The sequence below is a fragment of the Littorina saxatilis genome, linkage group LG16 (genome assembly GCF_037325665.1).
Source record: "Littorina saxatilis isolate snail1 linkage group LG16, US_GU_Lsax_2.0, whole genome shotgun sequence".
Taxonomy (NCBI): Eukaryota; Metazoa; Mollusca; class Gastropoda; order Littorinimorpha; family Littorinidae; genus Littorina; species Littorina saxatilis.
Window position 1 is genome coordinate 4,497,378 of NC_090260.1, and position 27,929 is coordinate 4,525,306.

At 42.5% G+C, this 27,929-nt stretch overlaps 2 protein-coding genes and 1 long non-coding RNA gene across 4 annotated transcripts in view; 2 read left to right on the plus strand and 1 right to left on the minus strand.

Annotated features, from left to right (window-relative positions):
* LOC138950262 (uncharacterized) overlaps window positions 1–27,929 on the plus strand; it is a 323,654-nt gene that overhangs the window by 66,775 nt on the left and 228,950 nt on the right. The gene's annotated exons all lie outside the window — the stretch shown is intronic.
* The window catches only part of LOC138951285 (uncharacterized), a 103,275-nt gene that overhangs the window by 25,694 nt on the left and 49,652 nt on the right, over window positions 1–27,929 (plus strand). The window lies entirely within an intron of this gene.
* LOC138950230 (uncharacterized) lies at window positions 22,679–26,136 on the minus strand. The gene is made up of 3 exons (XR_011450564.1): window positions 25,646–26,136; window positions 24,716–24,840; window positions 22,679–23,401 (listed from the first exon to the last, which is right to left on the minus strand). It is a non-coding gene; the product is annotated as an uncharacterized lncRNA (long non-coding RNA).

Here is a 27,929-nt window from a genome sequence, read left to right on the forward strand (position 1 = left end):
AAACGACAAGTTCGAAACGGGTCTGTAGTTCTTTAAATCATTGCGGTCGAGGGATGATTTCTTTATCAGGGGTTTGACAAGAGCTTGTTTCATGACAGACGGGAAAGTGCCAGAGAGAATTGAACTATTCATGACGGAGGTAATGTGAGGTAACACTGTGTCCAAACATTCAATCAGCAAATGTGATGGAAAAACATCAAGATCACAGGTTTTTGTACCAGACTTCAAAATCACTTTCTTCACATCGGACTCAGTCACAGGTTCAAACTGACAGAGAGGTTTGCCGTGAAAACAGCATCCAGCATCAGATTGTTGGGAGGGGGGTGTTTTGTCAAGATTGTCTCGAATGGTCATTATTTTGTTCATGAAGTAGTTCAAGAATCTCTGTGGCAGTTCAATTGACGGAAAGATGGTGGGAAGTGAGGATGGGGTTTTGTTTCCAAGTAAGTTGTTAGTGATGCTGAATAGCTGTTTAGATGACAAACACTCTCTAATTCGTTCTGAGAAGTAGTTGGTTTTTGCAACATGAACAAGCTTAGTGAGAGCTCTTTTGGCGGAGTTAAAAATCTGTTTATGAATAGTTAGTCCAGTCTTCTCGCACACTTTCTCAGCACGTCTCCTGTTCTGCTTGGCTGCTTTGACGTCCTCGCTGACAGAATTGAACCACGGAGCGCTCCTTTTCCTGGAAATAGTCCGTTGCGTTGCAGGAGCGTGGGCATCCAACGTCGTCTGCAGGCAGGAGTTGAAATCGTCTGCCGTCAGGGACGGGCAGCTGGACAAGCTGGCTTGCAGATCGTCGTTTAGAGCAGATCGGTCGATGGCACGGATATTCCGGACTGTCACCACGGCAGGTGGAAGAAGGGGGACGGTGATGTTGAGTTGTGCCATGACACAGGAGTGATCGGAGGCAATAGCACTGGAAACAACGGTACTCAGTACTAACTGATCACTCTCTCTGTGCACCAGCCAATCCAGTATATGCCCTTTGACGTGGGTCGGTTCAGTGACGGATTGGGCAAGGGAAAAAGTGAACAGGAATGGAAGTATTTGACGAGTGAGGGGAGTTTGGGGTTTATCGTAGTGGACGTTGAAATCACCCAGGAACAAGGGTGATCCGTGGATGATGTTTGTGTACTCAAAGAGATCAATATACAAGTAGCTGTTTCACAAATATAGCGTCGGTGAGTTTATTTGCCTTACTTGGGGGCGGCCGGTAGATGCAAAAGAAGTGTATTGTCTTCTGGGGCAAGGTCAACGAGATCTGGGCTAGTTCAAAGGAATGGTGGTCAAACGGGAAGGAGGCTGTAAAAGAAATGTAGGGCTTGAAGTTGTCCTTGAACAGCACCGCGACACCCCCTCCCCTTCCAGGACGAGGGAACGACTGCATACTGTAGCTGGGTGGTGTTAGGTCACGGCACTTAGCGCCGTCTCCTCTGGACTTCAGCCACGTCTCAGTCAAAAACATCAAGTCAATATCATGGTCAAGTATGAATTCGTGTATTTCAGTTCTTCTTTCAGCCTTGTTGCTTACGGATCGCGCGTTGAACAAAGCGAGCGACAGTCCAGCATTTGTCGTGACCCTTGACCCCTCAACTGTAAATGTTGTGATGGCAGGATAGGTCAAGTTCGCAAAGTTGACGGCCGCGGTCGATCGACTTTCTCTTTCATTATCTTCTCGCACCGTAGAAACCACAGAAATCTTCCTCACCTTTCTCCTCCCACCTCGCCGTGACCGTTTTCTGGGAAGATTTAGGCCGATTCCAAGTTTCCTCAAGCGTTCAGCGAGTTCGGAGGTCACATGGCTAGGCAGAACACACAACAGCACTGCATTCCTCCAAAAAGATTGATTGGGTTTGCAGAACTAGCAAACGTAAACTAGTGATTGTACTGAAATAAAACGTTGGCAGTACTTGTAACACTCAAAGTCATGATTTTTTTTTTAAATGTAAGCCTTTACACCTATGACACATTTTAAAACATTTTCCGGAAGATTGCATATTATCTCAAATCTCAAATATATGTTACCGGACGCACGTCTCGTATGTCGACTTGAGATCCTGAAAGTTTTGAAGCAATCCATTGCAGCATTGCTGAAATACAGCGCTTTTTGTCATGGTACCCCTCAAAATGGACGCAAAATCCTCTCGTTTTCCACTGCTCTTGCACTTCACACCTACATCAGTAGAAATGACATAACACAAGAGATACGCAAGATAGCAAAACAAAACAATCTGTTGTGGATCGATAATTGATTTGACTTTCTCCTCGTATGTAAAAGTTTCCAAGTGAAGACTGTTCTGAATTTTTGTCGATATTTTAATTGGTACCTGCACAAGTGGATGAAATACTACAAGTAGATAACATTGTTTATTGGCTCTATCGACACCCGTTTTTCAACCACTTGCTTCCCTTTATATGATAAACCGTCCATAGATCGTCGTTCTCCCGAACTAACTCCTTAGTATGTAATCGAGGATACAGGATTTTGGGATATCCTTTCATGCGCCTTTGGGCGATTGGTCAATGCATTTCGTATCAATAATGTCGGTCTCGCCTGTACGCAAGCTTACACGAAGTAACCGGGAGCGAAGGGTCAGTTACTGAACTAGCCCCGAACAGTGAGATATGAAGAACAGTACACAAATACGAACGGAGAGACTCGGAAACTCGAGTCACTGAGTCGTCGCCACGCTCGAGAACTCAAGTGTAATATTTGAAGTTAAAATCTCCCTCGTCTACAGAGCGACGAAATAGCTCAGTGGGTAGAGTCCCCGATTGACGGTGCGCTTGTCCTTACTTCTGTGGTCCCGGATTCGCTTCGAAGGCAATTTTATTGTTTATTTTTTTCTGAACTCGTAATTCTTGTCTTTTATCCACTTGCTTCATTCCAAACGGTTTTCAACTTGTTCTTGTTTTCTGAACTCTATATACTTGTATTGTTTTCTGAACTCTATATACTTGTATTGTTTTCTGAACTCTATATACTTGTATTGTTTTCTGAACTCTATATACTTGTATTGTTTTCTGAACTCTATATACTTGTATTGTTTTCTGAACTCTATATACTTGTATTGTTTTCTGAACTCTATATACTTGTATTGTTTTCTGAACTCTATATACTTGTATTGTTTTCTGAACTCTATATACGTGTATTGTTTTCTGAACTCTATATACTTGTATTGTTTTCTGAACTCTATATACTTGTATTGTTTTCTGAACTCTGTATACTTGTATTGCTTTCTGAACTCTATATACTTGTATTGTTTTCTAAACTCTATATACGTGTATTGTTTTCTGAACTCTATATACTTGTATTGTTTTCTGAACTCTGTATACTTGTATTGTTTTCTGAACTCTATATACTTGTATTGTTTTCTGAACTCTATATACTTGTATTGTTTTCTGAACTCTATATACTTGTATTGTTTTCTGAACTCTATATACTTGTATTGTTTTCTGAACTCTATATACTTGTATTGTTTTCTGAACTCTATATACTTGTATTGTTTTCTGAACTCTATATACTTGTATTGTTTTCATTTTGATTTATCCCAAAGATTTTGAGTTGTGTATTGAAAACAGAATATAGTGCATGAGTGCCATTGAACAGCTTTCCCACAATCCCGTATTCTATTTTTAGTAATGGATATTCCCAAGGAAAGGTCAAAGGGCATATGTATCATCACGTGTCGACTGCTGGTAATAGTACTTAGCTGCTTCTATTATGATAGGCTTCTGGTACCTGACGTTTTTGTCAGGGCGTTTTTGGGGGTACCCTTACTTCGGCGGCGGTCACGTGATACCTATATCAGCAATCTTTGATCCGGAAAGTGTGCCAGATAACCAAGTAAAAGGCCTTTAGTTTAAACAAGATTTTATTAATGAAATGCAGGGTGGCATAAACATTTGTGGCCACACAACAAACTAAGCTTATATTAAGTGTGGTTATAAATATGTACATCTAGATAGGAATTGCTATTTCACGTTATGGCAAGGTCATAGAATCACCTATACCCGTGTGAGAACGCAAGACAGACAAGATACAATTTTTACACACACATACAAAAAAGAGGAGAAAAAAAATGCAGCAAAAGAATTAGAGGATGTGACAGAGGACGGGAAGGACTGCAATATCGGGGAGATCCCGGGAGAGGAGGGTGGGGGCGGGGGGGGGGGGGGGGGGGTCAGAGAGACGATGACTTTCACAGAATTGCTAGATCAATGCTTCTGCAGCAGCAAAAATTTCATTTACATTGTTGTACAAACTAATTAAGCTGAGGTTAGTGATGTGAATACACAGAAAAAACTTTAATAACAAGATTTACTCAAAACCTGACCTTCAGTAAAAACGTAAAACAGCATGACCTGCCAATAATCAAATGCTGGATCATTGACATGGTGACCACAGGGTAATCAAAATCTATCATTTAACATTATAAAGCTATGTACCTTTTCGATTATTTCAATGTTTTCGGTAAAACGTAGGTTTGGCAGAACAAACAATAAACATTGCACATTTTGATGATCATTCGGTAATGTGTGTATTGTTAGTCTTCGGACATCATCGTAATTACTACAAAATAATAAATAATGTTCAACATTTTTATTTCGATATCCGCACTGACAAGTCGGGTTATCACACGCGACCTGACCTGATCTTGACCCCTGACCTGGTCTACATACCACACACGACACAAACCAGTCACCTGCTTTTACCCCCTCAAAACCCCCCACCACCCCTTTTCTTTGGATACACACTTTAACTACACACATGCCGACAAAATGTTGATCATTACTTCAATAGTTTGAAGATGGTGCTTGAAACATAACCAGGTAAAATGAGTATTTCGGTGTTTAGTCAAATGTTAAAGTTTCTACCACAGACATACACACACACGCACGCACGCACAGACAGACAAAGTTACGATCGCATAGGCTACACTTACGTGAGCCAAAAAATGGCTTGTGTTGGGAGTCCCTTTTCAGCAGCTGTACATAGATCATTGTAGGTGCAGAGTATCTGGTTTACAGTCGAGTCACCTGGTATAAAACCAGATTGCACAGGCGTTATTATGTTATTCAACTTCACAAAATTAAAGATATGGTTGTGGACACACTTTTCAAACACTTTCCCCACACAGCTTAACAATGATATAGGTCTATAATTCAAACAACTCATTTTGGATCATTTTTTAAATATCGGAGTAACATGTGCATATTTCCATAACAAAAGGTGTTGTCCTTCGTTCAGGCAACTATTAAACAGCGCTGTAAGCGGTTGTGAAATAATACTGATTGCTGCTTTAAGTAGCCTATTATGTACGTGATCTGGGCCGCATGCTTTACTAATATCAAGACTTTTTGACTCACATGCGAAGCAAAAGTGAGTTTATGTACTCACCCGAGTCGTCCGTCCGTCCGTCCTGGCGTCCGTCCGTCCGTCCGTCCGGAAAACTTTAACGTTGGAGATTTCTTGGACACTATTCAGTCTATCAGTACCAAATTTGGCAAGATGGTGTATGATGACAAGGCTCAAAAAAAACTTACATAGCATCTTGACCTTGCTTCAAGGTCGCAGGGGCCATAAATGTTGTCACATTTTCTCTGCAGTTTTTGAGATTTAATACCTCACCTATATATGATATATAGGGCAAAGTAAGTCCCATCTGTTGATACCAGTTTGGTTTACCTTGCTTCAAGGTCAAGGTCACATGAGCTCTTCAAAGTTGGATTGTATACATATTTTGAAGTGACCTTGACCCTGAACTATGGAAGATAACTGTTTCAAACTTAAAAATTATGTGGGGCAAATGTTATGCTTTCATCATGAGACACATTTGGTCACATATGATCAAGGTCAAGGTCACTTTGACCCTTATGAAATGTGACCAAAATAAGGTAGTGAACCACTAAAAGTGACCATATCTCATGGTAGAAAGAGCCAATAAGCACCATTGTACTTCCTATGTCTTGAATTAACAGCTTTGTGTTGCATGACCTTGGATGACCTTGACCTTGGGTATTTTGGTGGGAAAAATGTGTAAAGCAGTTCTTAGTGTATGATGTCATTGCTAGGTTTAGTCAAGGTCATGTAAAGGTCAAGCATGCGAGTCGTATGGGCTTTGCCCTTCTTGTTATAATGTTAATCACCTCTTCGACGGACAGATTTAACTCACTCAATTGACAATCAAGGAAAGGAACACTCGGCAGGTCATCATGTTCATTATCCAGAGTGGCTTGCTGTACAAAAAAGTCGTTAAAAACGTTTGCCTTTCCTTCGTTGTCATAATAAATGTTACCGTTATGCTCAATAGGTGGTATTTCATCAGAACCAATTCCTTTCTTGTCCATAAACCTTTTCACAATTTTCCACCAATCTGTTTTATTTATATTGTCTGAGTTACATATTTTCGAATCCATTTCATTGTAATAGTCTGTTATCCGTTCTCTTTTCTTGTCGGTTACGTAATTTCGTACCTCGCGAAATAATTGCCAATCTTCTGGTAAGTTTGTTCTCTTTGCTTTGGCATGAATCCGGTTTCGTGTATTTATGTGATAAAGTGTCAGCGTTTATCCACGGCGCGTCTTTAGGGCTAACTGTTATCGTTCGGACAGGCATATGCTGTTTGGCGATGTTCATAAGAGTAACTGAAAAGATATCGGCGCAATCGTCGATAGAGTTGCTTCCGATAATTTCATTCCAATTTACATCTGATAAATCTGCACAAAAATGTTGTACGTTTAATCTGTCATAATTATATATAGTTCTTTTAAATGGTTGCTGGGTCTTTGCTGTATTATAAATAATAACACATGGTACGCTATGGTCACTGCTTATGGGTGCCAAGACGTCAACACTCTTTACTAAGTGGATTGTTTGACTTAAAATCAGTTCCAGACAGGTGCTACTGTTGTTCGTAATTCTGGTTGGCATGTTCACAACCTGATGCAGTTGAAATAAATATAGAATGTCAACAAGGTGCGGTATTGGCAGGTTGAAAAAGTCGTAGTTAAAGTCGCCAAGGACAATGAACTTTTTCATGGTATCGTTCGCAAGTTGAATGCTTTTTTTAATAAGGTCCCAGTACGGTACGGTTGCGTTAGGTGGGCGATAAAAAGAACCGATGAGAAGACTTTCTTGGTCGATTTTAATTTCAACCCAAACAGCTTCTAAATTGTCGACATTCAGATCTGGGAGGTGTTTATAATAGAGGTTATTCTTGACGTATATTGCAACACCTCCATGGGGATCGTTGGGTCTACCAAGAAGGCCTTTAATGGCATATACAAGTTGAATGAAATGACACGGGAATGAATGTTTAAGTTGGGGTACGAAAATGGGTGCAATAATTTGTTTGCTCAGTTTAGCTAGTTTAGCAGATTGTGCAAAGCCCATGACAGGAGTGACGATAATATCATGCACATCATACATATGCACAGCGCTGTGACAGAAGTAACGGTAATATCATTCACATCACACATATGCACTGCGCTGTGACAGAAGTGACGATAATATCATTCACATCACACATATGCACAGCGCTGTGACAGAAGTAACGGTAATATCATTCACATCACACATATGCACAGCGCTGTGACAGAAGTGACGATAATATCATTCACATCACACATATGCACAGCGCTGTGACAGAAGTAACGGTAATATCATTCACATCACACATATGCACAGCGCTGTAATAGTAGTGACGGTAATATCATTCACATCACACATATGCACAGCGCTGTGACAGAAGTAACGGTAATATCATGCACATCATACATATGCACAGCGCTGTGACAGAAGTAACGGTAATATCATTCACATCACACATATGCACTGCGCTGTGACAGAAGTGACGATAATATCATTCACATCACACATATGCACAGCGCTGTGACAGAAGTGACGATAATATCATTCACATCACACATATGCGCAGCGCTGTGACAGAAGTGACGATAATATCATGCACATCATACATATGCACAGCGCTGTGACAGAAGTAACGGTAATATCATTCACATCACACATATGCACAGCGCTGTGACAGAAGTGACGGTAATATCATTCACATCATACATATGAACAGCGCTGTGACAGAAGTGACGGTAATATCATTCACACCATTCATATGAGCAGCGCTGTGACAGAAGTGACGGTAATATAATTCACATCATACATATGAACAGCGCTGTGACAGAAGTGACGGTAATATCATTCACATCATTCATATGAACAGCGCTGTGACAGAAGTGACGGTAATATCATTCACATCATTCATATGAACAGCGCTGTGACAGAAGTGACGGTAATATCATTCACATCATTCATATGAACAGCGCTGTGACAGAAGTGACGATAATATCATTCACTTCACATATATGCACAGCGCTGTGACAGAAGTAACGGTAATATCATTCACATCACACATATGCACAGCGCTGTAATAGTAGTGACGGTAATATCATTCACATCACACATATGAACATCGCTGTGATAGTAGTGACGGTAATATCATTCACATCACACATATGAACAGCGCTGTGATAGTAGTGACGGTAATATCATTCACATCACACATATGAACAGCGCTGTGATAGTAGTGACGGTAATATCATTCACATCACACATAATTATGAACAGCGCCATGACAGAAGTGACGGTAATATCATTCACATCATACATATAAACAGCGCTGTGACGGAAGTGACGGTAATATCATGCACATCACACAGGGACCGGCAGTGGAATGTGCTCCGCCGTGCAGAACCTCTGGGTCACCGGGGAACCAGGCTGTCTCTCCAGCCCCGCCCTTACACCTGAGTCTGTCAGTCAGCACATCACCACGCCCACTCTTGTCATCGCCACGCCCACTCTTGTCATCGCCACGCCCACTCTTGTCATCGCCACTGACAGGAGCACAGGCAGGTGTCGCCACCAGCACCAGTCACAGCACAGGACCCCGACCAGAGTCTGAAAGGTATTGTGTGTGTGTGTGTGTGTGTGTGTGTGTGTGTGTGTGTGTATGTATGTGTGTGTGTGTGTGTGTGTGTGTGTGTGTTCATGCCTGTCTTTCTGTGCGTCTATCTGTTTGTGCGTTTGTTTTAAGTATGTCAGGCTGTGTCTTTCCACATAGATATGTTTGATAATGATATGTGTGATGATGATTGTAATGATATGTGTGATAATGATTGTAATGATATGTGTGATGATGATGGCAATGTGCCATATCTATCTCTTGAATGGGTCACGTGATGACGGAATATGTTTGTGTTTAAAAATATGTGTAAATTATGTTCGGTATGGTCAAGTGTTCGTCTGTTGCTTCGCTGGATCTGTTTAAGCACTGTGTCCGTTCCCCGATGACGTCATTCACCCGGCAAGCTGTTGGGCCAGCAACCAGAGCAACCAGAGCAATAGACCTTTTTCACTTAAATTTTGGCGCATGCGCTGTGAAGTTTATTGTCAGATCTACCGGAACTAGGGGGCAAAAGGAAAATTCGACAGGCTTGGTGCAAAGTCAAGTGCGGAGACGACGAGGCAAACTGTTGTGTTTGCAACTGCAAGTGCAACAGTGGAATGAAGAAAGAGAAATAGGGTGGACAGAATTTGTCATTGTATGGCTTTCCGATGGGTGCAAGTGCGAAGGCGTAACAGCGAAGGACGCGATGGGTGCAAGCAATCCGACGACAGGGGTTTGTCGTGCCATTGAAAAGTCTGCTCGAGTCACTTCGTGTCTGGCAATGGCACGGCTATCAGCGATGCCAACTACGTTGACTTCGTATCCACCCTTAATCTTGGATTTCCCCCTCCCCACTCTCTACCTCTCTCTCTCTCTCTCTCTCTCTCTCTCTCTCTCTCTCTCTCTCTCTCTCTCTCTCTCTCTCTCTCTCTCTCTCTCTCTCTCTCTCTCTCTCTCTCTCTCTCTCTCTCTCTCTCTCTCTCTCTCTCTCTCTCTCTCTCTCGCATAATACCGTATAAATACATACACGGATGTTTTTCTGTGTGTGAGTTTGTGTGTACGATACTGTGTGTACGTATGCGTTTGTGCGTGTGTGCGTGTGTGTGTGTGTGTGTGTGTGTGTGTGTGTGTGTGTGTGTGTGTGCGGTGTGTGTGTGTGTGTGTGTGTGTGTGTGTGTAATGAAGCGAGAGAGAGAGAAAGAGAGAGAGAGAGAGTGAGTGAGAGAGAGAGAGAGAGAGAGAGGGAGAGAGAGAGAGAGAGAGAGAGAGAGAGAGAGAGAGAGAGAGAGAGAGAGAGAGAGAGAGAGAGAGAGAGAGAGAGAGAGAGAGAGAGAGAGAAAGAGAGAGAGAGCGAGTGGTAATTGAATTTGGCTTTTACCGAATGAAAACTATTGTCAAAAACACTGCATTAAGAACTAAAACCAACCAACCCCCCCCAAAAAAAGTCGCGTAAGGCGAAAATACAACATTTAGTCAAGTAGCTGTCGAACTCACAGAATGAAACGGAACGCAATACAACGCAGCAAGACCGTATACTCGTAGCATCGTCAGTCCACCGCTCATGGCAAAGGCAGTGAAATTGACAAGAAGAGCGGGGTAGTAGTTGCGCTGAGAAGGATAGCACGCTTTTCTGTACCTCTCTTCGTTTTAACTTTCTGAGCGTGTTTTCAATCCAAACATATCATATCTATATGTTTTTGGAATGAGGAACCGACAAGGAATAAGATGAAAGTGTTTTTAAATTGATTTCGAAAATTTAATGTTGATAATAATTTTTATATTTTTAATTTTCAGAGCTTGTTTTTAATCCAAATATAACATATTTATATGTTTTTGGAATCAGAAAATGATGGAGAATAAGATGAACGTAAATTTGGATCGTTTTATAATTTTTTTTTTTTTTTTTTACAATTTTCAGATTTTTAATGACCAAAGTCATTAATTTTTAAGCCACCAAGCTGAAATGCAATACCGAAGTCCGGGCTTCGTCGGAGATTACTTGACCAAAATTTCAACCAATTTGGTTGAAAAATGAGAGCGTGACAGTGCCGCCTCAACTTTCACGAAAAGCCGGATATGACGTCATCAAAGACATTTATCAAAAAAATGAGAAAACAAATCTGAGGATATCATTCCCAGGAACTCTCATGTCAAATTTCATAAAGATCGGTCCAGTAGTTTAGTCTGAATCGCTCTACAAACACACACACAGACAGACACACAGACAGACACACACACATACATCACGACCCTCGTCTCGATTCCCCCCTCTATGTTAAAACATTTAGTCAAAACTTGACTAAATGTAATAAATGTAAAAAGCACCCTCCATCCCTTTTAACTGTCTCTCTCTTCCGCTTTCTCGCGCTTTTTCTGTCTGTCAATCCCCCCCTCTCTCTCTCCCCCCCCCCCCCCCCCCCCCTCTCATTTCATAAAAGAATTTGGGAGAGAAGAAAAGGTTTCAATATCCTCGGTTATACCTTGTGGCAATATTTCCATTTGCAAATATATGCAATAACACTGTCTTACAATTAGTCAAAAACAAAGCCCTTTTTTTTCTAAAAAGATCAAAATCCGAAAGAAACAACTGAAAATCATGCAGAGACTTTCTTCCGAAAATTACAAATCTCTGGCAAATTGAAAGGAACAACAAAATATTCCTTCAGAGAGAGCGAGAGGGAGAGAGAGACTCAGACTCAGAACTTTATTACAAAAGGATAAAGGTTTTAGGCAAAGCCTATTCTTCCAACCTGTCCTTTATACAACACATAAAGACAGACGGACATAAAAAATAAAAATTCAATCATATAAGATACAGAATTACATTGTATGGATTGCAACACAATGTGCATTTAAGGAATTATATAGGGAGAACTCTTTCTTTCTTTATTTATTTGGTGTTTAACGTCGTTTTCAACCACGAAGGTTATATCGCGACGAGGGAAAGGGGGGAGATGGGATAGGGGAAAGGGGGGGGGGGATGGGATAGAGCCACTTGTTAAGAGAGAGAGAGAGAGAGAGAGAGAGAGAGAGAGAGAGAGAGAGAGAGAGAGAGAGAGAGAGAGAGAGAGAGAGAGAGAGAGAGAGAGAGAGAATTGAATTGAATTGAATTGAATTGAATTGAAATTTATTTTACAAGGGTGACAGAATAAGCAATCATATGCTTCTTTTCATCCGGCCCTCGCCCATTGAGGGGTAACAAACAAGAAGAAATAAAACATAAGTTTAACAATAGTACAAATGACATATTTACCATAATTAACATGTCAAGCAACCAATAAGACATTTTAAGATGCATTAGGATTCTTTAGCAATGTTTGAAAATTATATATAACAGGGAAATATGTGTTTGTATAAAATTTAAAAAAATTTAAAAAATAAAAAAATATCCTTCATGAATTATATATAATCGTGTTTTTCAATATAATCAGAGAGTATGTACCTGTACAGTTATATTTTGCCAGCTGCTTGATAATATTTCTTATAAGTTTTGTAAAAGAAACAGCATGTAATATTCCTTGAATGATGTTTCATGAATTCGTAATTTAATTATATTTGGAATGGCTATTTCTATATATTTAGAGAGAGAGAGAGAGAGAGAGAGAGAGAGAGAGAGAGAGAGAGAGAGAGAGAGAGAGGCAGAGAGAGAGAGAGAGAGAGAGAGAGAGAGAGAGAGAGAGAGAGAGAGAGAGACAGAGTGAGTGAGCGAGCGAGTGAGCAAGAGAGAGAGATAGAGAGAGATAGAGAGTCACACACACACACACACACACACACACACACACACACACACACACACACACACACACACACGGCACACGCGCGCACACACACACACACACACACACTGAAACAGACAGACACACGCACACACATACATACACAGACATACATATACACACACAAACCACGAGTGAGAGCGAGAGACTGAAAAAATGAGAAAGAGAGTCGTCAGTAAGTAGTGGTATTGACACGTAGCGATAATGACACGTCGCGCTAAAAGATGTAGTGCTGTCGACACGTAGTGATAATGAACCAATGATAGTGACTCATCGACAAATTATTTGTAGCACTAATCAACGTAGCGATAGCGGCACGTAGCACAAATGACACGTAGGACAAATGACACTCAGCACAAAATGACACGTAGCGCTAGCGATACGCACCCTCGCTTATGCAGGGGAAGTTCGCCAAGTCTTTCGTCCATATACCACCAATAGCCGTTTCAAACCATACCTTCGTGCATATCCTTGACTTTTTGGCTCACGTAAGTGTAGCCTTTGCGATGCTAACTTTTGTCTGTCTGTGCGTGTGTACATGTGGTAGAAACTTTAACATTTCCGAGTCTATGTGTGTGTGGTTATCCAAGACTATGGATAAAGCTCGCATAAGAAGATTACGTCACGGTCAAAAGTGTTTGACGTCAATTAATGCATCATGACGTCATGCCTCCCTGTAGTCTTTCTCTCTCGCGCGGTGTGTGTGGTCTCGGTCATTGTTATTTTGAGCGGGCCGAGACTATTTGGCAGTCGTGTCCCTGTAAGTAGGCTACATGCAGACCATTAGTGGAATGCATGAATGGAGACTATTATAGTTAGCAACTAAACGTAGGTTCGAACTACGCAGTTCGTAACTACAGATTTAGTCAGTCTGCAATGCATGAGAGCGAACTTGGTCGAGACTACTTAGTTACCAACAAAAAGAGTAGGTCATAACTTTCAGGTGACGTCACGGGGAATCCCCGTCACTGCGCAGGCGCGGTGAACTCTTCACCTTCGAAAGTGGTAAACAAACCAGCATGGGATTGGGAGCATGGTAACAGTGCGAACTTGAGTGGTTGATCGATGCAATATTATTTTGGCGAGCAAACAAGACAAACATAGGCAGAACGCAAATGTTTCTCTCAGTTCTTCCGCACATTACGAGAGCTAAAACTGCCCGACCGGGGAGATGTACGCAGCATATAGGCTGAGTCAGTGTCGTCGAAGATTTGAGTGATGGCTCAGTCGGTATGTACTGGGAAAAAGTCCGTGTCCCTCATACTGATTGTGCATTTTAAAGCAAAGCTGGAACTTTGTAACAGACAATGATGTATGGATGTATTTAAGTTTGTGTTTCAATTTATGGGAGCGAAACTGACATTTCTGAACTGAAAAAAAGTCGTGTTTTGTGGAGTTTAGAGTTGTCAGTAGAGACCGAGTAATCGTTGAAGAGAAATAATTGCATGGTTCACCGATGGAGAGTTAAACGACCATAAAACCGCACCACAGGTATGTCACGAAGCTGTCTAAGTTCTACACTATACAACAAAAGAAAATTGAATGAGGGAATCAAGACAATAGATCAACTCTCTCTCTTTCTTTCTCTCAGTCTCTATCTCTCTCTCTCTCTCACACACACAGGCATACGCACACACTAACACACACACACACACACACACACACACACACTCACTCTCTCCCTCTCTCTCTAAACCGCAAAGAGGGAGGGACAAAGTTGAGAACAAGAGTGCCAGATAAAGGAAGGAATGTAATTTGGAGCGATCATTAAACAAATTAAGAAACAAGCAAGTTAGCAAGCAAATCCTTGAAAATGTGTGATGTCATACAAAAGGAGCCAACAATGTTTTGGCCTGGTGTTCTACTTACAAAATAAACTAGTAAAAGAATTGTGAGATGTAAAGAGAAAAGATTAACTGGAAACACTACCGAATTACAAGACATCATCAGTGATTTGAATCATGCACTTATGATTTTCTTCCTTTTTTCCAGATCGGGTAGAATACTTTATGTCAGTGACATATTTAAATGATTGCAATTTTGTGCTGGTCTTTAACATGAATAATTAGATACAATGAATACATTATTCAATGAGTAGGAAGTGACAATATTTTAATGTGTATGATCTTGTTTGATGAATGCCGCAAACACTCTGAGAAGTTCTTCTAAGCAAGCAAAGAAACAGAGGTAATGAAGTTGGATACTGAGATGACTATATTTTGTAACTTAGACACTCTGTCTATAAGGAAGCTAGCTGTTGCTTGAACATCATTTGAAAATTAATCTGCGCCAGTTTAAATGCATTGCTTCGGTATGGTAGAGCTGATCATCAAAATGCATCTCATGTGTGAAATTTTAGCTTTGATGTTGCACTGACTTCAGAAGACTAACCTGTTTCGTGAGTAAAAACTGCAAACATTTCAAGCTGACAAGAACAGAACGATGTTAAAATATAAGATATGATAAGGGAAATGTGAAGGCTAAATTAAACAAACATGAAATTGTAACCCACTCTGTACAAGTGGTGCGTTTTGCTGCATTGATCATCTTTTATTCTTTCATGTGTTCTTTTGAGTTTCCGACAACATTTGTTGTGTCATTGTGTATGAACGTTTTAATTTAAATGATGATAAACAATGATTGCATATTTTGTGTAAACGATTTCGCTCAACGTCTCAGATGTGGCATGCAGGCTTCACGTGGAATAAAACCATCCCTCCACTTTAACATATACCAGCTGTCAAAAACACGTGTGTTTACTTTGAAGTGTTGGAATGTTTGATCAATTAATTTGTTTAACTTCTACTGGCATCAATCCGCAAAATGTATTCATTCAAACATTCCAACTTTGCACATGACCCAGTCAGAATGTAAATGTTTGGTATGTATCAAAGTGTATAGATGGCCTAACCTCATGTAAGAGCCCATGCAGATATAAAATAGTAAGCCAAACTTGGCGTTTGCAAGAAGAACGGTGCCTTGAAACTGACAGCAGCAACAACAATTTAATTATCCACAATCACAGTGTCACTCAGCTTTTCACCCCATCCAAACCACCAGCCATCCTCTCACTAAAAACCAAAACAAACTCCCCAAAACACACACACACACACACACACACACACACACACACACACACACACACACACACACACATTAAAACACAGAGAATCATGAGATTTGTTTGTTTATTCATCCTGTAGAATGTTTCTTTAGCCACTGAGCCAACTATAATACTCGTCATAAAAAGTAGGCAGATCCGTTTGAGGGCAAATCTTTATGATGAGGCCGTTTATTAAAAAAACCAAATACAGGTTGACCCAAAAACAATGCAACCCACAACAAGTTAATAACCTACATTTGTGGACATAAACTTCAGCCTATGCATGACCCTTCTACAAAGTGACAATTTTGAAGATCAAATAGGCTGACTTTTGTGCAATTTTAAATTAAGTTCCCAATTTTGGGGATCGACTCAACGGTACGGGTTTTAAAATTGAGCGGTAGCCAAACTTGCCCGATCTAAGCGCTCAAGATTGTAACATTCGGGGCAATTCGAATCACAAAAGTATACCTTAATCAACATTCAGACCTGGGAATCCCTGTTTTGGACTTGGAGTATTCTCAAACAAACTTGGTGTATTTTTTTTTTTAAATGAGCGTACTCCACATTTAAACATGCTTCACACGCGTCTGTCTATGAGTATATAACTGCTTTCTTCAGGTCACCGATGATCTAGGGGGTGTATACTCAGACATTCAGATAATATAAAAGCTAAAAGTCTGGAGGGTTTAAATTAAGTAAGTATTGATACCGTTCATGGTCAAACTTCGTTTTAGTGAATCGACCGCCGAATTTGGAATTTATTTTTTGAAATAGAGCACAAAAGTCAGAACATCTTCTGCACGTCAATAGAAAAAACAATCAAATCTGCATCCAAATCAGTCAGTTTTGTTCACATATCTGGTCTAACACTGACATTAAGGCATGTTGATTTGTGTAGGTGTCATTCCTCTGAGAAGCTGTAAAAGGCAGTTTTAGTGGGTAATGAGACAAAAACCGGTACGTTTTCGTAACTCCTCAACGCATTGCCTTCAACGTTGCGGTGATTTGTGCTAACAGTAGTAACACATGTGGGAAAGTTCATTCGGATTTTAAAGTCATTTGAGACATTAGTCTGCTGTTAATTGACATGCCAGAAAGAGTTCTTGAATTGATGGTAGGTCTTCGCTGACTCATTGAAACACAATTAATTTGTTGTTATCTTCAAGAACAATAACAGATGCGTCACACAATTAAATTTCATGTACATATTTTATCAGACATTGGCGGTATGGTATGAGGATTTCAACGCGAACATTAATATTTTGCCTCTGTTACACGACACTTGAGATTGCCACAAGTTCTCAAATGTCGTATAGTTGTGTTCTTTTATTCTACGTCGCCCGTCTTCGCAGCAGCAGAAAACAACTCGTCAAAATGAGTTCGAGGATTTATTCAGCATTCAATACATACAACTGCACAACTAGCAGAACTCAAATAGAAGCTTTTTTTAACATTCAAATCGCGCTGGCATATATAGTAAATACTCAATCTCGAGAATATTCCAGACCGAACATGATACAACTACATTATACGAGCCGTGCATGGACTAAACTAGCGACATTCTCTTATGACGTACATCAAAAGCGCCGACGCACTTAATCCGAACGAACGCCACGAACTCACGACTAAAACAGCATGGTAAACAACTTGTTTTGACAGGACTAGAAAGTTCACCTGCATTCTCGTCCAAGCATAAATATTGTGTTTACAAAATATAATATCGGTACTTTCCCACAAAGTACAAATAAGTCAACTACATGCAACACACAAAACTGAACCAAAGCTCAGCAACGGTAGCGTTTCCTAACATTACCCCCAACACCAGAAGAAATTTACCTAATTTCTTTCAATCATTGAAACGCTACCTGGACACATATTATGTATACATAACAGATTGAAATCCAGGTATGTACATTAGTCTGTTGGAGAATGAACACAGTTTTACTCACATACTCGGCTGAGAAAATCCGCTCCAACATTGTCTGAACCTTTAATCGATTCTACTCGCATATCAAAGTTCTGCAAGTACATCACCCACCTCATGATACGATTATTCACAAACTTCGCAGAGTTCAGGTAGGTGAGGGGTTTGTGATCAGTCTGAAGCACGAATTTCACCCCTTGGAGGTAGAGTTCAAATTTCTTGATTCCCCACACGATGGCTAAACACTCTTTCTCCATGGTCGAGTAGTTCTTCTCGGCTCCTGACAGCTTCTTGCTGGCATAGCTGACCGGAAACGGTTTACCTCCATGCTCTTGCATCAGCATGGCGCCGATCCCTTCGTCCGATGCGTCTGTACGCAAGATGAACTCTTTGGCAGTATCAGGAAGGCGTAGCACCGGGTCTCGTGACATCAGGTCGAGCACGGTCTGGTATGCCTTCTCCTGAGCTGGTCCCCAGAGTATTCGGTTGGGGCATCCTTTTCGGGTCATGTCCGACAAAGGCGCCGTTATGGCGGCGAAGTTTGGAATGAACTCTCTGTAGTACCCAGCCAATCCAAGGAAGGATCGCACCTGCTTCTTGGTTTCAGGACGTGGCGCATTGAGGATCTTGGTGACGTTTTCCAACAAAAGCCCCTTTTGACCTTCCTTCAGTGAATGACCTATGAAGTCAACGTTGTCGGTCCCCAAAATGCACTTGCTGGGTCTCACGGTCAGATTGGCTTTTGTCAGGCGGGAAAACAGTTCCCTCAAAGTCTCCAGATGCTCCGCAAAGGTCTCCGTGTGGACTAGCAGATCATCCCAGTAGTACACAACATTCTTCATTCCTTTGAGCATTTTTCGCATTCCCCTCGTAAGGGTAGCACCACTGTTCACCATGCCAAAAGGCATCCGCAGGCACTCATACGTTCCGTCTGGAGTTGCAAAGGCGGTCTTTGGTATGTCTTCTTCGCGCACAGGAATTTGCCAATATCCCTTGCTGAGATCGATCTTTGAGAAGATCTTACTGCCGGTTAACTGTCGGAATAGATCAGTTGCCGTCGGCATTGGTTCAGGGTCAAACACGGTGATCTTATTGACTTTCCTAAAGTCAATGCATACCCTGTTTGTGCCGTCTTTCTTCTTGACAACAACAACGGGAGATGAGTAAGGGGATGATGACTCACGGATGACCCCCATCTTCAACATGTTGTCGATGTCCTTCTTCAAGGATTCCCGAGCCTGAAACGGGATAGGGTATGGTTTTGAGCAAACAGGAACGTCAGATGTGAGGTGGACTTCATGTTCGACCAAGGACGTAGAGCCTGGAACATCAGAGAACCTATGGGTGAAGTCGCCCATAAAATCATGCAGCTCCTTCTGCTGGTCTTCTGTCAGGTCAGGTCCTAACTTGACGTCATCCACTCCCTCTTTCTTGTGGAGGTCTCCCAACTCCAGTAGTTCCTCACCGTCGAACTCGTCTAGTTCGGCTGGTTCTTCCACCATTGCTGCGACCTGTACTGCTTCCGGAGGTCTCTCCACATACAGTTTCAGGAGGTTAGCGTGGTAGATCTTGGACTTCTTGCCGACATTCACCTTGTAGTCGTTGATCCCTACCACGGCCTCAACCTCGTATGGGCCTTTCCACTGCATCAGTAGTTTGTTGTGATCAGTGGGAAGCAGTATCAGCACTTTGTTACCTGGTGTAAACTTCCTGTTTACGGCTTTGCGGTCGTAGTAGTGCTTTCCGCTATCCTGAGACTTTCTCAAGTTTTCTCTCGCAATCTCGAGAGTCTCCTCCAGTTTCTCTCGCAACTCGAACACGTACTGGTAACTGTTCTTCACTTCAGGTGTGTCCACATCTTTCGTCCACAATTCCTTTAGTATCTGCATCGGGCCTCTCACGGTCCGCCCGTACATCAGCTCGAACGGGGAGAATCCAGTGGACTCTTGTGGCACCTCCCTGTATGCAAATAGCAAGGCATTGATGTAGCGATGCCACTGCCTTGGCTGCTCACTGCATAGTTTCTTCAGCGTGGACTTCAGCGTCGCATTGAATTTTTCTACCAGCCCATTGCACATCGGGTGATAGGGTGTCGTAGTCAAGTGACGAATGCTCAGCAGCCTGTTGACCTCTTCCATGCATTCAGAGACAAACTGTGTCCCCAGGTCTGTGAGGATCTCTTCAGGAACCCCAATTCTGCTGAAAATGTCCACAAGTGCCTCGGCAACAGTCTCGGTGTCAATTTTCTTCAGAGGCACGGCTTCTGGGTACCTGGTTGCATAGTCTACCAGGGTCAGTACCCAACAATGACCCTCTTCACTTGGCGGTTTCATCTCGCCGATGAGGTCAATGGCCACCCTCTTGAAAGGTCGGTCGATCAAAGGCATCTTCTGCAACGGCACTTTCGGGACCCTTCCTCGAGGTATGGTTTTCTGGCAAATATCGCACGATCGGCAGAATCGAGTCACATATGCATGCAGTCCTGGCCAGTAAAACGCAGCCTGGATTCTGTCCGATGTCTTCTTGACACCCAGGTGACCTCCCATAATAGAGTCGTGGGCCACCTCCATCACCTGGCGCCTAAGTGGTTGAGGCACCAGAACTTGACGTAATGGCTTCCCACCGTTGACTCTCGGGTGCTGGAACACTCTGTACAGGATCTTGGCCTTTACTTCAAAGTGCACAGTGCCTTCGCCCTTAGTCATCTCCTTGACAGGACGACTCCTGTACTTTGTCAAGGTCAAATCAGCTTCCTGTAGCTGAATCAGCCGATCCCTGTCCACGACAGCAGTTGCAGAACTGTTGGTGACCCTGAGTGGCGTAGTTGTTTTGTCCTTCTTCGCCTGGGCTCTGGTCGTCACAGCGCTTACAACCTGCGGCTGGTCGCGGCGATGCACAGTTGCTCTGTCATCTCGTAACAGTTCGCTGATATCTTCATTCGCGAATGGCAGTGGGTCTTCCTCCTCAACAGCAGGCTGAGCTGCGCCCATTCTCCATTCGACATCAGGGTCATCAGGACGTCTCGCACCCCCAATGTTCCCAATTAATAGATCGTACAAGGGCTTCTTCAGGCAGACGGCCTCAACTTCTCCGGTGAAGTCTGGAGTATCGATCTGGTCCTTCCCGTCACTGAATGCTGGAAGTTTCGATGCCCTGTGTAGCATTTGCTGCTGGTTATCTCTTTGGCGTGGTGCCTCGTGCTCATTTTGAACACGCACCATTTCTGTCTGAAGCTCTAAGCGCTTCATCTCCATTTTTATTTGGAGCTCTAAGCGTTTCAACTCCATTTTCCTTTCTTCACGCTGTGCTTCTCGTTCTTTTTCTTCACGCTGCGCTTGTTTTCTTCACGCTCACGCTGCGCTTGTCTTTCTTCCCGCTCACGCTGCGCTTGTCTTTCTTTTTCTTCACGCTGCGCCTGTCTTTCTTCACGCTCACGCTGCGCTTGTCTTTCTTCACGCTGCGCTAGCAGTTGTGTCTGGGACTCGACGAACTCCGTCAGCTGCTTGCCTTTCAGTCCCAGTTCAACTCCTTTTGCCCAGAACTCAGCCATTTTGGTCTTTTCTGGTGCGTTCGTCTGTATTCTTTCACAGCCCCGAACGTAGACGAATGTAGTCTTCTAAAAGAACACAGTCTCTACCGCACCTCCGATGCTTCTCTCGTCGCATTTCACCTTCGCAGACGCAGGCTGCCACCCTCCTCGTCTAACGTGACGGCGCACTCTGCTCACGATACGTACACGACGTTCCCCAGTCGTATTTCGTAGTATTAATGCACTAGCTCCGCGACGAAGTCCGTCTCGTCCAAACGGCAGCTTACCTCTGTAATCCCGATACACTCCGGCGTCGCTCACCGTACCGAGCTGCGGCGATTACCAAACTCTTCACCAGTCACACCGAATCCACGGTTCCGTAGTCTCAATACTGATCCCTCAGGATACACCCGATTGATGGCTACCTCCTGTGACTGTCTTGACACTGGTCCTTGTTGCTGGAAAACCCTTGGCGTTAAACGTAGATCCTTGGCTTGGCCCCCAATTGTTACACGACACTTGAGATTGCCACAAGTTCTCAAATGCCGTATAGTTGTGTTCTTTTATTCTACGTCGCCCGTCTTCGCAGCAGCAGAAAACAACTCGTCAAAATGAGTTCGAGGATTTATTCAGCATTCAATACATACAACTACACAACTAGCAGAACTCAAAAAGAAGCTTTTTTAACATTCAAATCGCGCTGGCATATATAGTAAATACTCAATCTCGAGAATATTCCAGACCGAACATGATACAACTACATTATACGAGCCGTGCATGGACTAAACTAGCGACATTCTCTTATGACGTACATCAAAAGCGCCGACGCACTTAATCCGAACGAACGCCACGAACTCACGACTAAAACAGCATGGTAAACAACTTGTTTTGACAGGACTAGAAAGTTCACCTGCATTCTCGTCCAAGCATAAATATTGTGTTTACAAAATATAATATCGGTACTTTCCCACAAAGTACAAATAAGTCAACTACATGCAACACACAAAACTGAACCAAAGCTCAGCAACGGTAGCGTTTCCTAACAGCCTCATTCAGAGCGCTGAGCGCAAATGTAGGCCTACCCCTAGAAAAGCTCACGGCTGACACGCTTAACTGATCATGGGCATGGCTCTTGAAAGAGCATTTTCCAAGAATGTGTGTGTGCGTACAAGTGCGCTGTGAAGAGTCATAGTTGAAAATGTATGAAATTAAAGGTAAATTGAAGCTTTCATTTTTCTTAATGCATGCTAATTTTTTTTACAAATTCAGTTCATTGGACAGGGTACATTTTTATTTTTAACATTCGTTCTGGCATGTCGCGCAACAGCAGAACTAATATCTCACATGACTTGAGATTCCGTGTGTACTTTACGACATGTGTTAGCCCAAATCACTGACAAGTTTTAAGACAATGCGTTGAGGAGTTACTGAAATGTACCATTTTTTGGTCTCATTTTTGTACTGAACGACGTGTGTTAGCACAAATCACTGACAGTTTTAAGACAATGCGTTGAGGAGTTCTGAAATGTACCATTTTTGGTCTCATTACCCGCTAAAACGACTTCAAAAACTGAGAGGATTGACAACTACACGCTCAGCATGCCATAGCGTTCATGTTAGACAAGATATATGTGAACAAAACGGACTGTTTTGGATAAAGATTTGATTGTTCTGTCTAATGACATGCTGAACATGTTTCGGTTTAGTTGTTCTGATTTGTGTTGTTGATTTTAACACGGGAAGCTTGATTTTGTTAATTTGATTTGTGGGAGGGGGGGGGGGGGGGGGGTGTCTGTGTTGCAGGTTTCACTGCATAGACACTACGTCATGAAAACCCAATTTTGTTTCTGAATAAAGTAGGGAAATTAATGGCCTTTTCAGTCATATACTTGGTTTTTCAATCAACAGCCTCATCAGTAAGATCTGCCCTCAAACGCATCTGCCTACTTTTTATGACGGGTAGTGTAGAAACCTCTGCAAGCATTCTCAACCGAATCAGATGGAAAAGCACAGAATTGTGATGGTACTCTGAATTTGATCATCGTCCCCAGCGAACCCAGGAACCAAGGTGCAAACAGCCTTCCCTTAATGTAGCGGTCCTTCCTGAAAAATAAAGAAAACATATAACTGAGCACCTTCAGTATTCACGGGGTTGGGTTTTGGTTAGCGAGGGGAGGGTGTGTGTTGGGGGGAGAAGGTGTGTACGTGTTGAGCAGTGTGTGTGTGTGGGGGGGGGGTGAGGAAGCACTTGCTCTTCACATGACCATTGGGATCGGGGATGGTGTGTGTGATATTGTAATCTAAACTATTAAAAAAATCTGTGCGTGTATGAACTTTGTGCTCGGCAGAAATGTTTCTCGATTTTAGTCAAAAACAAGTGTGCCCTCAACCCACACACTTTCGCTCTTCAGCATCAACACTATACAGTTTGAGTTTCATTGGGAAATGTGTCTCGATTTCAGTCCAAAACAGAACTTTCAGGATCCAAAGCACTCGCCTGTCAGCCTTTTTATTAAAATACATTCAACCCACCACATTTTCCAGTGATGAAGATTCTGGGGATGTGTGTTGATCCCATTGATTTTGGCCATTTCAGATCTGGCCAGTTGTAAATGGGATAGGAACATAACTTCACCCAGACACATAAAATATTGACACCCTGACAGTCACTGAGTCAGTGACTGCTTCATGTGCATAGTTGAATTTTGTTTATGAATGAATTTCTCAAAAGTCAATCGCAGAAGTAAAGAAGTAACATTTTTGTTAATCTGAGAGTGGTTTCCACAACAAAATCTAACTCTGAGCAGGAAGAAGCCAGGGTGTTGAATGTAGAAGTATCCGAGTGAACAGATTCATTCTTATTCCATGTAAAAGCCTGGCAAGATCTAGGATGGTGAGCCAAGGGAAGAATAACTGTATGTGCTTTAAAATAATTCCAGTAAATTAGTAATGATTTCATTTTATCTTGCAATTTTGTTTTACTTTCCTGTGCTGCATTAGTTCATTCACACTGTGTAATTTACTTTAAGAATAGTGGCAAAGGATTTGAGAAGAGAAAGAGAACTAAAACCAAGCTTTATGTACCATTTTGTATAAATAGTACAAATTGTACTGCAAGGATACATACAGATGTAAGAATTTATTTTATACAAAGCCGTAATGTTTTTGTGTCAATAAACTTGCATCTCCTGCCACTACTCTCAGATTCAGATGTAACAAATGTTGACATAGCTGAATGTATCTATCTAGATTGTAAGTGCATCTAATGTGAAACGCAGATCTCTTTACAACACAACGTACAAAAGTCTGCCAAAAACATCTACACAGCTTCAAACTACTATCACCAGTGCCAATTTACATATCATAAATCAATTTTACAACAGGTACTTGGTAGTGGTACAGAAATGTGTGACTTACTCTTCATGGTAGTCTGTAAAGCAGCATGTCCACTCAGTCTGAATCCTCTCCAGAATCCATATTTATCTGAATGCAAGAGCTGTATGAACACTTCATCACACATCATCTCTGGTTTCTTAGGAGGCCTGAAAAAACACACCATAAAATAATTAATTAACAATAAATAATAACTGTATTATAATTAAACCACTCACTCATTGATTCTTTTATTCCCTCTTTCACAATCATAGTTTATCCAGCAGCATTTACCTCTGACTCTGTTCATGCAGAGTAAATATCAAGTATTTAAACAGAAAAATAAGTCATTGTTGAATAACTCTTGGCTTTACACACTTACTATATCAAATTATACATGCATTCAGCTTAGAAAACATACTTCTAATGTTGGGAGTGCAGTGTGAGCCAGGACATTTACAGCAAATAAGGATACACAACAGTTCATTCAGAGATAGATTTGCCATTCACTGCATTATATTGTTAGTTGAATGAGATAGATCTACAGCGATGCTTCAATGCATTAGATTAGCTTTGTTTTACTTTTAGTGTCTACTGTTCATTGCTCCACCGTGGGAAATTCAGTCAACAGTGCACAGTTCCGAAGAAACCGATGCTGCTGTGCATAATCATTGATGCATTGACGATCGTTCATTGTCAATGTCACTGTCAGAAAAACAACAACTGTATCTTTCATCGTCACCACTACACAATGGCTCGTAGGCCTATTTTCCTATGACACTGAACACGGTTTCGGAGACACTCAGACAGTACTGCCTGGCCCATAGATCTAGATCTACCCTTGCTCTCACTTTCTAACAAATGTATTATTGCAATATAATCTGACACACACTCACACACCGAGGCGCACAAACGAACACACACACCGTGGGACACACAAAATTCACGCACACAACGGATGAATCTTGCTCTTACCTGTTGGATGATCCAAACCGATTAAAATCAGCGACAGGAAGATGTACAAGTCAAATTTGTACAGTCGCTGATGTAAAAAGTGGAAATTTAGTCAATGTTCATAGCAAATCTCCCGACTCAAGGTAGATCGTGTCCCAAATCAGCTGTGCCGGTCACTTCACGACTTGTATTTGAACCCCCTCCAAAGCGCAATCAATGTTTCAACTTCTTTGTCGACATCATTCTTTGGTTCATGCGTCGGACTGCCGAATATTTGATTTTTTTGTACAGCAAAATCAAAGACTGTCATGGCGGCCGCCATTTGTATTTTTGCAATAGTTCGAAACTAAGGAATTTGGTCCTCCTCGGAGGAGGACCAAATTTAGGCAAGTTAGTCACCAACTTAGGTCGGAACATTTGAAAATATCGTGCCATGCATTGCGCACTAGAGCGATAGTTTCGAACTTTGGATTTAGTTCCCAACTAGCTTGATAGTCTCCATTCATGCATTCCACTACATAGATGTGTAAGGGATATCTATGATGCAGACAGACAGATCTAGATCTAGTGTCTCTCTTTCTTGCAGAGTGTCACCTAAGCTTACTGTGTGTGTGGGTGTGTATGTGTGACGGAGTGATTGAGTTTGTGTTACTGTTTGTCTATTTCTTACGTGAGCCTTGAAGGCTTCGCCTCTTGTTGTTCATGATTTTGATCAAGATAATCCGTTTTCTTGCAGAATTTCTCAAAGTAATCCTCTGGCAAAGTAATCTTCGAGCATCAAAAGTGAAAGAGGTATTTCAGGCCAGGCACCTATTGCCCCCTAGTTCCGGTTATCAGAGAGAGGCTGCCGTGCCGTGATTGGTCGAAACGCTGGGGGCAAAGGTTATACGAAAAAGGTCTATTGAGATCAAAATCTTTGCCAGGCACGAAAACATCTGTATCGGCTTCAGCCTCGTTTCTATGTTGTTCCCGGGTGAAATTGGCATTGGCGCTGGCACCAAACTGAGCTAACGATTGCAGTCTGAAAACAGTGCCTAGGGTACGCACGATAACGGATATTTAAAGCGTCCCGGGACCCGCATTTTTTAGATTTAGTGCGTCCCGGGACCAGCATCTTTTAGATTTAGTGCGTCCCGGTACCAGCATCTTTTAGATTTAGTGCGTCCCGGTACCAGCATCTTTTAGATTGAGTGCGTCCCGGGACCAGCATCTTTTAGATTTAGTGCGTCCCGGGACCCGCATCTTTTAGATTTAGTGCGTCCCGGGACAAGCATCTTTTAGATTTAGTGCGTCCCGGGACCAGCATCTTTTAGATTTAGTGCGTCCCGGGACCAGCATCTTTTAGATTTAGTGCGTCCCAGGACCAGCGTCTTTTAAATGTAGTGCGTCCCGGGACCAGCATCTTTTAGATTTAGTGCGTCCCGGGACCCGCATCTTTTAGATTTAGTGCATCCCGGGAACAGCATCTTTTAGATTTAGTGCGTCCCGGGACCAGCATCTTTTAGATTTAGTGCGTCCCGGGACCAGCATCTTTTAGATTTAGTGCGTCCCGGGACCAGCATCTATTAGATTTAGTGCGTCCCGAGACCAGCGTCTTTTTGATTTAGTGCGTCCCGGGACCAGCATCTTTTAGATGTAGTGCGTCCCGGGACCAGCATCTTTTAGATTTAGTGCGTCCCGGGACCAGCGTCTTTTAGATTCAGTGCGTCCTGGGATCCCCTCCACAAATTTCTAGTTCGTGTTTTCGGCATCTACTGTCGTGCGTATAGGACGCAGGGACGCCCTCTCCCCCCTTTCCCTCGTCGCGATATAACCTTCGTGGTTGAAAACGACGTAAAACACCAAATAAAGTAAAGAAAGTAAAACGCAGGGACGCGCACCTTGGAGAGCCCTCACTGTTGTGGTGAGTGCGGGCCGACCATGACATTGTCCTCACTGTTGTGATGAGTGCGGGCCGACCATGACATTGCCCTCACTGGTGTGGTGAGTGCGGGCCGACCATGACATTGCCCTCACTGTTGTGATGAGTGCGGGCCGACCATGACATTGCCCTCACTGTTGTGATGAGTGCGGGCCGACCATGACATTGTCCTCACTGTTGTGATGAGTGCGGGCCGACCAAGACATTGTCCTCACTGTTGTGATGAGTGCGGGCCGACCATGACATTGCCCTCACTCTTGTGATGAGTGCGGGCCGACCATGACATTGCCCTCACTGTTGTGATGAGTGCGGGCCGACCATGACATTGCCCTCACTGTTGTGATGAGTGCGGGCCGACCATGACATTGCCCTCACTGTTGTGAT